Genomic DNA, 11332 nt, shown 5'->3' with positions numbered 1-11332 from the left:
CAGAGAAAAATATGTTACAAGCACACTTTGAAAGGCTTTTCATGTATTGCTTTCTCTATAGATGAAAATTTATGAAGTTATTGAACTTTTCTAAAGATTTTTTCTTTTCAGTCACAAAGCAAATGGATTGAAGAGGCACTTAGATAAAACATCAGTAGGAATAAACTGTCATAATTTGTCAGACAGAATGCAATGTGGGAGGGGTAGATGTGGAGAAACCCTGTATTTCCAATCATACTTGATGACCAATAAGGAACAGATGCCATTTTAATGTTAGGAACGCTCTGCAGGAAATAGTGGGAACCATCAGTAAAGCCTTGCCTGGGCTCTCCTCGCCACCAACATCTGTGTTGCTCATTCACCTTCCCTGCAGCCCTGCACTCTTCTCAACTTCCCTGACCTCCGCTTCCCACGCTTTCCTGTTGCTCATTAACAGCACTGAGTCCTGAGAAATGAGGCCCTGGAGAACCAGCCCAATCCACCCACACATGGGGCATACACAGCCCATGTGCCTTGAGTTGGGGTTCAGCCCAATTTTTTCTTTTTCTTTTTAGATGAAATCTCACTCTACCCGACAGGCAGGAGTGCAGTGGCATAATCATGGCTTATGGCAACCTCCACCTCCTGGGTCCAAGTGATTCTCTTGCCTCAGCTTCCCAAATCACCAGGATTACATGCACACACCACCATGCCCGGCTAATTCTTGTATCTTTAGTAGAGACGTGGTTTCACCATATTGGCCAGGCTGGTCTCAAACTCCTGGCCTCAGGTGATCCTCCCACCTCAGTCCCCCGAAGTGCCGGGATTATAGGCGTGAGCCACAGTGACTGGCCCCAATTTTCCACACATGGTGGTAGAAGAGGAAGAGGAGGACAGGGGGCCGCTTCTACTTCTTTGTGCATGGATTAATAGAGAAGTACAGATTTTTATCCAAATACTACCATGGATAGAAACATTGCTAATTTAGTCCCTCTCCTGTATATTTTATGCAGACAAAACACATTGATACAGCTTACTCGTAGCTTATTTATTTATACTTATTTCTTGATTTGTATTATGTGACATTTTTAGTCACAGGTTGATGGGGACCACTGGTACTTTCAAAGGATAAGAAAGGTGAGACTGCAGAATAATGTATTTTATCTGGAATGCATAAGTCAAAAAAGCTCTCACCTCAAGATCAAGGTCTGAATCTATGCAGCAGAGTTGCACCAGACCCTAAAGGCTGAGGGAAGCCCATAGAGAGCCCAGCTCTTTAGAAAACCTGCTTTAAAAGGAGTGCAAAACCTAACCCCTGTGCTGACCCTTGGCCATGTAGAATTCTCCTATGTCTATCAGGTGTGGGAGGGAATGATGTGCAGGCTCCCAAAGGAGCAGAAGCCCTTTTCTCTCTATGTCTTACTCTAAGATTCCAAAGCTGACCCTGCAGCCAGCTGAAAGTGTTCAGCAAGCTCTAATGTGCAGTGCCACTTCCAGCACTAAGGAGGCAGAAGAGTTTGTCAATAAATGCTACCCAAGGGCTGAAACAAGACAGGGGACCTTGACATGGTCATCTGGGCTCACCAGATGCCGATGACAGCTCCTGACTTCTCCCAAGAGACCATTTCACCTCAATCCACATCACTAAGAAGTCCCTGAGCAGCCATCTCTTTTGCCAGCTTGTAGATCTCCAGCTTGTAGGAGACTCTCCAGGTCTCCAACACAGAATTTGGTCTTCAGGTCAGCCTAGATTCTAATGGGCCCTGGCTTTTACTTGCTTCTTTGTTTTCTGCTAGCAACAGAGCTGCATTCAAAAGGCAGCGGCAATCTTCCTGATCTTCGAAAACATTAAAGGAAAGAGGAAATCAAAGGGCTCACATCTGAGCTACTCCTCAGGGCCAAGTTCTCTACTGATCTGTGCAACTGAAGAGGGGAAGGAACACACTCTTGCTGAAGAAAGAGGTCTCTGGGGAGAGGCTCCATAGACCCCACAGCTGAAATGTGCCCTCGAAAGGAGAAAGAGATTAAGAGAAAAACTAAGGACAACAACTTGCATGTAGAGAGATTGTCTAAGGTTCAAGGTATCAGAGGAAGACTTACAGATAACAAAGCACTTCCTTACCCACTTGTTCGTTCCTTAATGAAACATGGAAGGTGTTTTGCTTCCTCCATCATATTAGATTAGTAAACTGAGGCTTGGAGAGAGATTCTCTAAGATCTTAAGGCTCCTTGATCTTACTGGCCCCAAAGCTTATGTTCTTTCCCTGGATGTACTCGAGCAAGGCACAACTTGTGGTGAAATGGACTTGACGGGAGGCCGCAACACCAGCGGCAGGATCACCTCTGGGTTTAAAGCCTCCCCTTCTTGGCCACAGCTTATGCAGAAAAAGAACTACTGATATTGCTCTTCCCAATTACCATTCTCCACTCCGGTAACTAATATGCCTCTAACTGCTTCCATAGTCTTACTACTTCAGAAGAGATTTTAGATGCCAGGACTGCAATTTAACACATGCTATCTTCATGTCCAATACAGCCAAGACTTTACCACAGGCTTAAGCCTAGAAAATGCACCAGGTACCCTATTCTTAACATCACTCACCCCCATGTTTTCTCATGGTTTTCATTCCTGCTTGTGATGGTCTGCAAATAATTCAAGCTCTCCCAGACTGAGTGTGCTGCCTTACTTTCCTCATATTCCCAAAGACAACAACTCTTTCCTTGAAACTAAGCACTGCAGCTAGTGGCACTAGTCCTTGCTCTCAGGACTCCCAAAGGCTAACTTGGCTGCGTGCTTCAAAGCTGTGTCTTCTTACCATATGCTTCCATGTATCCCCTATTAGATCAAGAATGACCCCCTACAGGGGTCATTCTTACTTAGAGCTCCAGCCAAGCTTCCATCTCCCATCCTCTCACTCATCTTGGTCTAGATACATTGTCTTAGGATAATAAAATGTAAAAGGAGTCTCTCCAGTTATGTCTTCTATCTCACTGGCTCAGGCTGAAGGGAAACGCTGGCAATCTCCATTGCTACTGTGTCCCACTGCCCTTGTGTCCTGTAGACTGCAGGTGTCACGAAGCAAAGAACATGAAATGGGTGAGCACCAACACATGGACACACATGCATGGCTTAACAAAGGGTTGGTGGTGGACCATTGAAGGACAGGGCACTGAACTCGGCCTGTCTCTGACATAAATGGGAGTCACCCAAAATCAGCAAGTCAGAACCAATCTTCTGTGGTCCTGCAAGAAAAATGCAAAACCAGCTGGCAGAACTCCATACACCAGGCTCCTCTTGAAACCGGGTCCCAGCCATAAGGCCTGGGGACCATTGCAAATGTTCCTTGGTACATCTGGTCAACCTAGACATATATATCCCTAGGGCAGGTATGTGTGTGTGATATGTGTGTGGTGTGTTTGTGTGGTGTGTGTGGTGTATGTTGTATTTGTGTGGTGTGTGTGTTGTATTTGTGTGGTGCCTGTGGTGTGTGTTTTGTATTTGTGTGGTGTGTGTGTTGTGTGTGTGGTGTGTGTGTGTGTTGTGTGTAGTGTGGTGTTTGTGGTGTGTGTGTGGTGTGTGGGGGGAGTGTGTGTTTTGTGTGTGTGGTTTGTGTGTGGTGTGTGGCATGTGTGTGGTATGTATGTGGTGCATGTGTGGTGTTTGGGGAGAGGTGTGGCATGGGTGTGGTGTGGGTGTGGCATGGGTGTGTGGGTGTTTGTGTGTGGTGTGTATGGGGGTGTGTGGTGTGTGAGCGTGGTGTGTGGGGTGGAGTGTGTTGTATGTGTGTGGTTTGTGCATGGTGTGAGGTATGTATGTGGTTCATGTGTGGTGTGTTTGAGGAGGTGGGCGATGTGTATGTGGGCGAGGTGTGTGCTGTGTGTGTGTTTTGTGTGTTGTGTGGCGTGTGTGGTGTGTGGTGTCAGGGGATATGGGTATGTGTGTTATGTTGTGTGTGATGTGTGTGTGGTGTGTGTTGTGTGTGTGTTGTGTGTGTTGTATGTGTGTGTTGTGTGTGTATGGTGTGTGTGGTGTGATGTCAGGGGATATGGGTATGTGTGATGTGTGTGTGGTGTGTGTTGTGTGTGTGTGGTGTGTGTTGTGTGTGTATGGTGTGTGTGTGTTTGTGTATTGAGCGAGGGATGCAGAGGGTCAGAGAGTGATAGAGAAGGTAGAAATGGGAACCAGGGTGGTGGGGAGCCCTTGTTTGAACTCTGGGTTCTCTTCTGGGGTGCACTGACAGACCCAGCTTGTCCCAGGCATCAGAGGGAGTTTTAGAAAATGTCAACAAGAAACTCCAAAGCATGGGGTCCCCTGAAGCATAGGCCTGAGGCAAGGGCCAAGGTCTCAGGGCAGTGCTGTCTGAACAAGGCTTTCTACAACTCAACTTTTGCCTCTCCAAACTCTGTCTTGTGCATAATGTGCTAAGCCTGTTGCCGGCCCCAGAGTACTGAATATATCTGTTTCAAATTGGATAGAATCCTGAGCATTAAGAAATATTGTAAAAAGCAAAAAAAAAAAAAAAAAAAAAATCCAAATCTGGCCCCCATAACCACAGCAGACCCTGATAAATATCTCATTAATATGCTTCCTGCTAATCCTCAAGAATTAGCAAATACAACTTTATCCTGCTATGAAATACTCCCTACCTCCAGGGCTCAAGTAAAGATTCAGAAAGAAGGGTGGAAGAAGCCTAGTTAAATGTAGCTTTGAATCCAAGCATTGGGTAGCATCCCTAATAAGCCCTCTGAGGCTTAATGGGGCTTTCCAACAATTCCCTGTTCCAAACTCCTATATGCCTTACCATTTAGTTCATATAATTCTATCTAGTAGATAATCAGGGTATCACATTCAAAGTCACCTAAGTTTGAATAGGCTTTCCCAATGCTCTTTGAGTGCTTACATGTTTTATGTCTGCTATGCCCAGGCCTTTCTGGGAGCTCACTGCTCCAGCACTGGATGGCAAGGAGTCAAATGCAAAAAAGCTCATATCCTCTTTACAGCGAATTTTCCAAGGAAAATTATACAAAGCCTCTAGGGAGCATTCAACCACCCACCATCAACATGGTGACCAAACTGACCCCCACTGCAGCCCTCTCTGCCTCCATATTATCATAACCCTACAACTCCTGAGTAACTTCTTAAGAGTGGCTTACTTCACCTTAGGCAAGCTATAGACACACATCCCCACGGTTTTTCCTTGCAGCAGAACAAAGCGCAACTCGTCACTATCCCTATTTGCCCTCCTAAGAGGCCTCTCCAAGTAATGGCAACCTGAGGAAACATCTAGGCATCAACTTGCTTTTAGCAATGTTCCCCTCTAAGACTCAGATCCTCTGAAGGTGTCTGACTACAAGCATTGCTGGAAAGAGAAACTTTTTAAAATGTTTTGAAACAGAAGCAGGGTTTTGTCATGTTGCCCAGCCTGGTCTGGAACTCCTGAGCTTAAACGATCCTCCCGTCGCCTTAGCCTCCCAAAGAGCTGGGATTACAGGCATGAGCCACCACACCCGGCCAACACTTTTTACAGCAGGAGGATCCATGTGAAAAATCAGTTGACGCACATGTGCAATTGGCCTGCGGGCACAATGCCCATAAAATGGGCTGCAGCACCCAAGGGCAGGCAACGGCTTCACAGATGGCTGCTTCATTGCTAAAGCATGCTGTGGGGAAAATTGCATCTGTGCCATTCTGGCATCAGTGCCACACCCGCACTTGCTGGGAGCCCTCCCTGGTCTCAGATGCTCTCTTGGTCTTGAGCCCTCACATTAACCCAGTACCATCTTGGTGTCTCCTTACTCTGCCCGAACCAACCCTGGGACAGGAAGACTAGCCTCAGAGCCTGATATGTGGATTCCCTAAGGCTGCTGTAACAATGTGCTACAAACTGGGTGGCTTAAAACAACAAAAATTTATTCTCTCACAGTTCTGAAGGCCGGAAGTCCAAAATCAAGGAGTCCACAGGGATGGTTCTGGAAGCTCTCCCCCAGAAAACCATCCCATGCTGCTCTTTTAGCTTGTGGTGCTTGCTGGCAGTCCTTGGCATTCCTTGGCTTGTGGCAGCATCACTGCAACTTCTGCCTCGGTTGTCATGTGGCCTTCTTCTATATGTCTCCTCTGTGTCTCTGTGTCTAAACCTCCCTCTATTTTCTCCATAAAGACACCAGTCATGGAATTTATGATCCACACTAATATACTATGAACTCATCTGAATTTACCTTATCTGCAAAGACTGTTTCCAGTTAAGGTCATATTTTGAGGTTCCAGGTGAACATGAATTTTGGGGGGATACTGTTCAACCCACTATACCTGATCTTGGCCATGCTGCTCTTAGTGCTGATGGTGCCAACGAACCCGTCACTGCCCCAGGAGTCCAGTGATCAGGACAAGAAAGTGCCCCTTTCTTCCTTGCTTGCCCTCTAGAGAAACAAATGCATTTACTCCAGTTGGTTCTCTGCCCTTCTTGGAAGTGTTTCTGATTATTCTCTGCCTGCCTCAACCACCAAAGTGCAAGCAAGCCTCCCATATAGTCCGTAGCAGGCATATAATGAATAAATAAATGAACCAAGTCTACAGATGAATGGCGGCCTGTTCTAACCTCACCGTAGATATTCATAAAATGATGAAGCCGTTAAAAGTTATTCTCAGAATTCCTGCATGTAGAGGTCCACGGCTCCATTCTCCCCCAGGATTCCCAGAGTCTTCAGCTACACTCAGATGACGGCCCATCCCACTAACACCCTGGTCTTCCCTTTCCAAAATGTTTCAGAGGGTCCAAAACAAGGGTCTAAAGCCATTCGACATATATTTCATACGAAACTATTCACAGGTAGCAGTGGAATTTCTATTTTAGCAGAGACTTTCGATGGTCTACTAAAATAGAGCAAGCAAGCTAAGAATTTGGGGCATGGCAGAGAATTGTGGAAATTGATCTGGGTCCTGAAGAGCCCCTTAACATCCCTGCCTGGCCTGGCAACCCTGCTAGCACCTGTGTGAGGTCAGTTCCAGGCCACACGTGGCCCGCATGCACTCTTATTCCTCCTTTCTCCCAGCTCCCCTGCCTGTTCCTCTACTTGTCCAAATTATCTGCTTCTAGTTCTCTCTCCTTCCAGTTATCTTACTATAACTTTCCTACCTTTCCTTCCATTCCCCCCTAGCCCTCAAACAAAATTCCTTCCATCTGATTTGCAAGGTCTGAAAAAAAGCCTATTGGTTTTTTTTTCATCTTTCATTTCCCAGGAAAACTTTTTTTAATTCCAATCATCAGGGACAAGGTCATACTTTCAGGATATCTGACCTTTAAAATCACTATAGAGAGGCTGGGCGCAGTGGCTCACACCTGTAATCCTAGCACTTTGGGAGGCTGAGGCGGGCAGATCACCTCAGGTCGGGTGTTCGAGACCAGCCTGACTAACATGGAGAAACCCCGTCTCTACTAAAAATACAAAATTAGCCAGGTGTGGTCGTGCATGCCTGTAATCCCAGCTACTTGGGAGGCTGAGGAAGGAGAATCACTTGAACCTGAGAGGTGGAGGCTACAGTGAGCCAAGATCGCCCCATTGCACTCCAGCTTGGGCAACAAGAGTGAAACTCCGTCAAAAAAAAAAAAAAATCACCTTAGAGAGAGGGCTGCTGTTTTTTTTGTCTTCTCCCTCAGAGACTTAGTGATGTCCAGCTTACAGTTTTTGTTCATCATTCCTTCCAGTCAATTCACCTATAAGAGCCAGTGATAAGCACTTTGAAGAATTCATTTTTTAGTAGCCACTAGCGGAAAAGTCAGTAACCCAGTGCAGGAGGACCCTCTCTGAAATCCATTTCCATGGCATTTCACCCAGTAGGACTTTCCTTGTTCTGTTTCCTGGCCCTGTTCCCTGGAGCTTTGTCCTAAACAGATGGGCAAGCCATAGGGTAAGCCCTTAAGTAGGAGCGGGAGGCCTAGCATTGTCACCCTACAACCAAATAGCAGCTGCCACGCCAAGTGGAACATACGCTCTCTGCTCTGCTGAAATAATGGGGTCATTTCCTCCCAGCCACATCCTGGAGCCCTTCACAGTCCAGGTCCAGCAGAGCTGCACCACTGGCATCTCAGGTAAGTTTTGCACATGCTCAGAGTGAAAAGGGTGAGCGGCTTCACTGAGGCACATCTATGACTATTATTCTGCCTCTGACAGGTGACCAAGGGAAGGCTTTTTCATCACCAGATGGGTCTGGTTGGTCTACTGCTCTAAATAGATCTACACACAACTAAGTTCCAGGCTATGCCATTATTAGTTGGCTGAGTATTTGATCACATTACCGGGAGCTGGTTTGAAAAAGAGAGGTGCAAGCTGTTGCCTCCTTTCTGTTTTAAAAACAGTCAGGCCCATCATACGTTGCCCACATGTATTATCTGACATTCGATGTGTAATTCTATAGTCTAAAACATCAGGCCCTCTCACATTCATCACAGGGAGCACGTTTCTTCATTCAGAGGGGCCAAGAGGTACAAGAATCACATGATCTATCCTTCAAACTAGGACACTTTTGAGAGTCAAAGAGGGAACCACTAATTATTACACCAGAACAGTGAGCATAAACCCTAACTGTCCCAGGCCAACCAGGATGTTGGCCATCCAATCCATTGGGATATACAGGGGAAAGAGACCCAAATCAGTTGAAGTAGAGTGTAAAGAAGAGGCATGGTGACATGGACTTGATACCAAGGTCTCAGACCACCTTACTTCTGGTGCTGCAGCTGGAATTAGGGGTAGGACTTCTGGTTTAGGTGCCCTTAACAGCCGATTCAACTGAACATGCTCAGCACTGCACAGCATTAACAAGAAAATCATGTGCCTGGTGACAGCTGGAATCAGGGCTGTGGAAAAGCTTATAATGGGGTCAGAGGTGGAAACAGTAAGAGGAGACTTCAGGCTTAATCTGAGATTGAGGAAGCAGAAACAGCAAGACGTAAAGTTAAAGAAAAGAGCCAAGTGTTGTGGCACAGTCCCAGCGACTGGGGGGCTGAGACAGAGGATCACTTCAGGTCAGAAGTTAAAGACTGTGGTAGGCAATGATCACACCTGTGAATCACCACTGCACTTCACCCTGGGCAACATAGCAAGACCCTGTCTCTAATATAAAACATTTACGATTTTTAAAAAGAAAATAAAGTATCTCAAACAAGGAGTACTCAATGATTTAGAAAGAATACTGAAGCAAAAGCACAGTCCTATGTGGGAGGGAAATTCGAGAAGTCAGAAAAGCAAGTCTGTTTGTGAAGTTTGTTTAGAGATGAAGTCAAGCATAGTAGTAAATAGTGTGAACAGTGTCCGGGTGCAGTGGCTCATGCCTGTAATCCCAGCACTTTGGGAGGCCAAGGCAGGCTGACCACTTAAGGTCAGGAGATTGAGACCAGCCTGGCCAACATGGTGAAACACCGTCTCTACTAAAAATACAAAATTAGCCAGGCATGGTGGCACACGCCTGTAATCCCAGCTACTGGGGAGGCTGAGGCAGGACAATCACTTGAACCCGGGAGGCAGAGGTTGCGGTGACCTGAGATCGTGCCTCTGCACTCCAGCCTGAGTGATAAAGCGAGACTCCATCTCAAAAAAAAAAAAAAAAAAAGTAAAAGAAAAAATAAAAGAGTGTGAAGAGTGTGTATTCTGCGTCAGACTGACCTGAACATTCACTCTACATTTTCTAACGGCGTGACATCAGTTGTGTATGTCTCACTTTTCTTATCTGTATAAGGAGAATAGTGAAGGTATCTTTTCATAAAGCATTAGGGTAATGGGTAAATGATAGATACATCAAGTCACTAGGAATTCTAAGAAGGCAAGTGGAAGAAAACACTCAAAGAAGATAATCAGCATTGTAAGTTTGGCATGAATAAGGAGTGTGTAGAGTGGAAAGGAAGGAAATGGCCAGGAGGCCATTGTTACTTTCCAGGCCCTGTGCAGGCTGCCCTAGTTATGGCCTACGCTGGTTCTTGACATAAAAGCAGAATGAGAGGGCTAGGCTTGGTATTAGCAAGGGAAAGGAATTCTAAGGCATTAGGATGGACGTGGTGCCAAAGCCAAAGAACCTGAAGCTGAAAATAACCCTTCAAAACAGTCTAGACCTTGGCCTTCCACAACACTGTTTTAAAACTATTTTAAGGTTAAGAACCTGGGTAGGAGGCTGAGTGCAGTGGCTTATGCCTAAAATTCCAGGCTTTGGGAGGCCAAGCTGGGAGGATTACTTTGATACAAGCCTGGGCAACATAATGATACCCTATCTCTGTAAAAACTACAAAAATTAGCTGGGCATGGTGGTTCATGCCTGTACTTCTGGCTGCTCCGGAGGCTGAGGCAAGAGGATCGCCTGAGCACAGGAGTTCAAAGCTGCAGTGAGCTATGATCACACCACTGTACTCCAGCCTGGGCGACAGAGTAAAACCCTGTCTCTTAAAAAATAAAATTAAAAGCCTTGGTAGAAGAAGATGACGGGTGCTATGGTCTGAATGTGTCTTTCTAAAATTCATAGGCTAAAATCCTAACCCCCAAAAGTGATGGTGTTAGGAGGTAGGGCTTTCGGGAGATGATTAGGTCATGAAGGCAAATCCCTCATAAATGGGATTAGTGCCCTTATAAAGGAGGACCTAGAGAGCTGCCTTGTCCCTTCCACTCTGTGAGGACACAGCAATACAATGCCGCCTATGAAGTCGAGAGCAAACCCTCACCAGACACAGAGTCTACGAGTGCCTTGATCTCAGATTTCCACCCACCAGCACTGTGAGAAATTAATTTCTGTTGGTTCTAAGACTATGGTACTTTGTTACAGCAGCCCAAGTGGACTAAGACAGTGAGTTATGAAAGATGAATATAAATTTTGATGTAAAAGAAAGAATTGAGCAAGATGTTTAACTCTAAGTGGGACCCAGATGCCACCTATCTTGGATGGCTTAGAAAGTTGCCAGACTGATCCGGGGCTGATCCTTTTGAGATCCCTTCTATAATATTAATAATGTAAGACTATACTTTCAGGGATCATTCCTATAGTTCATCATTAGAGAAGTTCTCTGAACATGTAGAGCACCGAGACAAGAAATAACTAAGATCAGAGGAGAACTGAAGGAAATAAAGACATGGAAAACCCTTGAAAAAAAAAAGAAATCAATGAATCCAGGAGGTAGTTTTTTGAAAGATCAACAAAATAGATAGACTGCTAGCCAGACTAATCAAGAAAAGACAGAAGAATCAAATAGACACAATAAAAAATGATATAGGGGATATCACCACTGATCCCATATAAATACATACTACCATCAGAGAATACTATAAACGCCTCTATGCAAATAAACTAGAAAACCTAGAAGAAATGGATAAATTCCTG

General features: G+C 45.5%; 1 pseudogene; it reads left to right on the top strand.

Moving 5' to 3' along the window:
• The first annotated feature begins 10967 nt into the window (after positions 1-10967).
• On the top strand, positions 10968-11061 carry LOC112204335 (small nucleolar RNA U3; annotated as a pseudogene).
• Positions 11062-11332: the final 271 nt, after the last annotated feature.

This window comes from Pan troglodytes, chromosome 7 (assembly GCF_028858775.2).
Source record: "Pan troglodytes isolate AG18354 chromosome 7, NHGRI_mPanTro3-v2.0_pri, whole genome shotgun sequence".
Classification (NCBI taxonomy): Eukaryota; Metazoa; Chordata; class Mammalia; order Primates; family Hominidae; genus Pan; species Pan troglodytes.
Note: the sequence above shows the minus strand (reverse complement) of the source record. Positions and strands in the feature narration are given on the sequence as shown.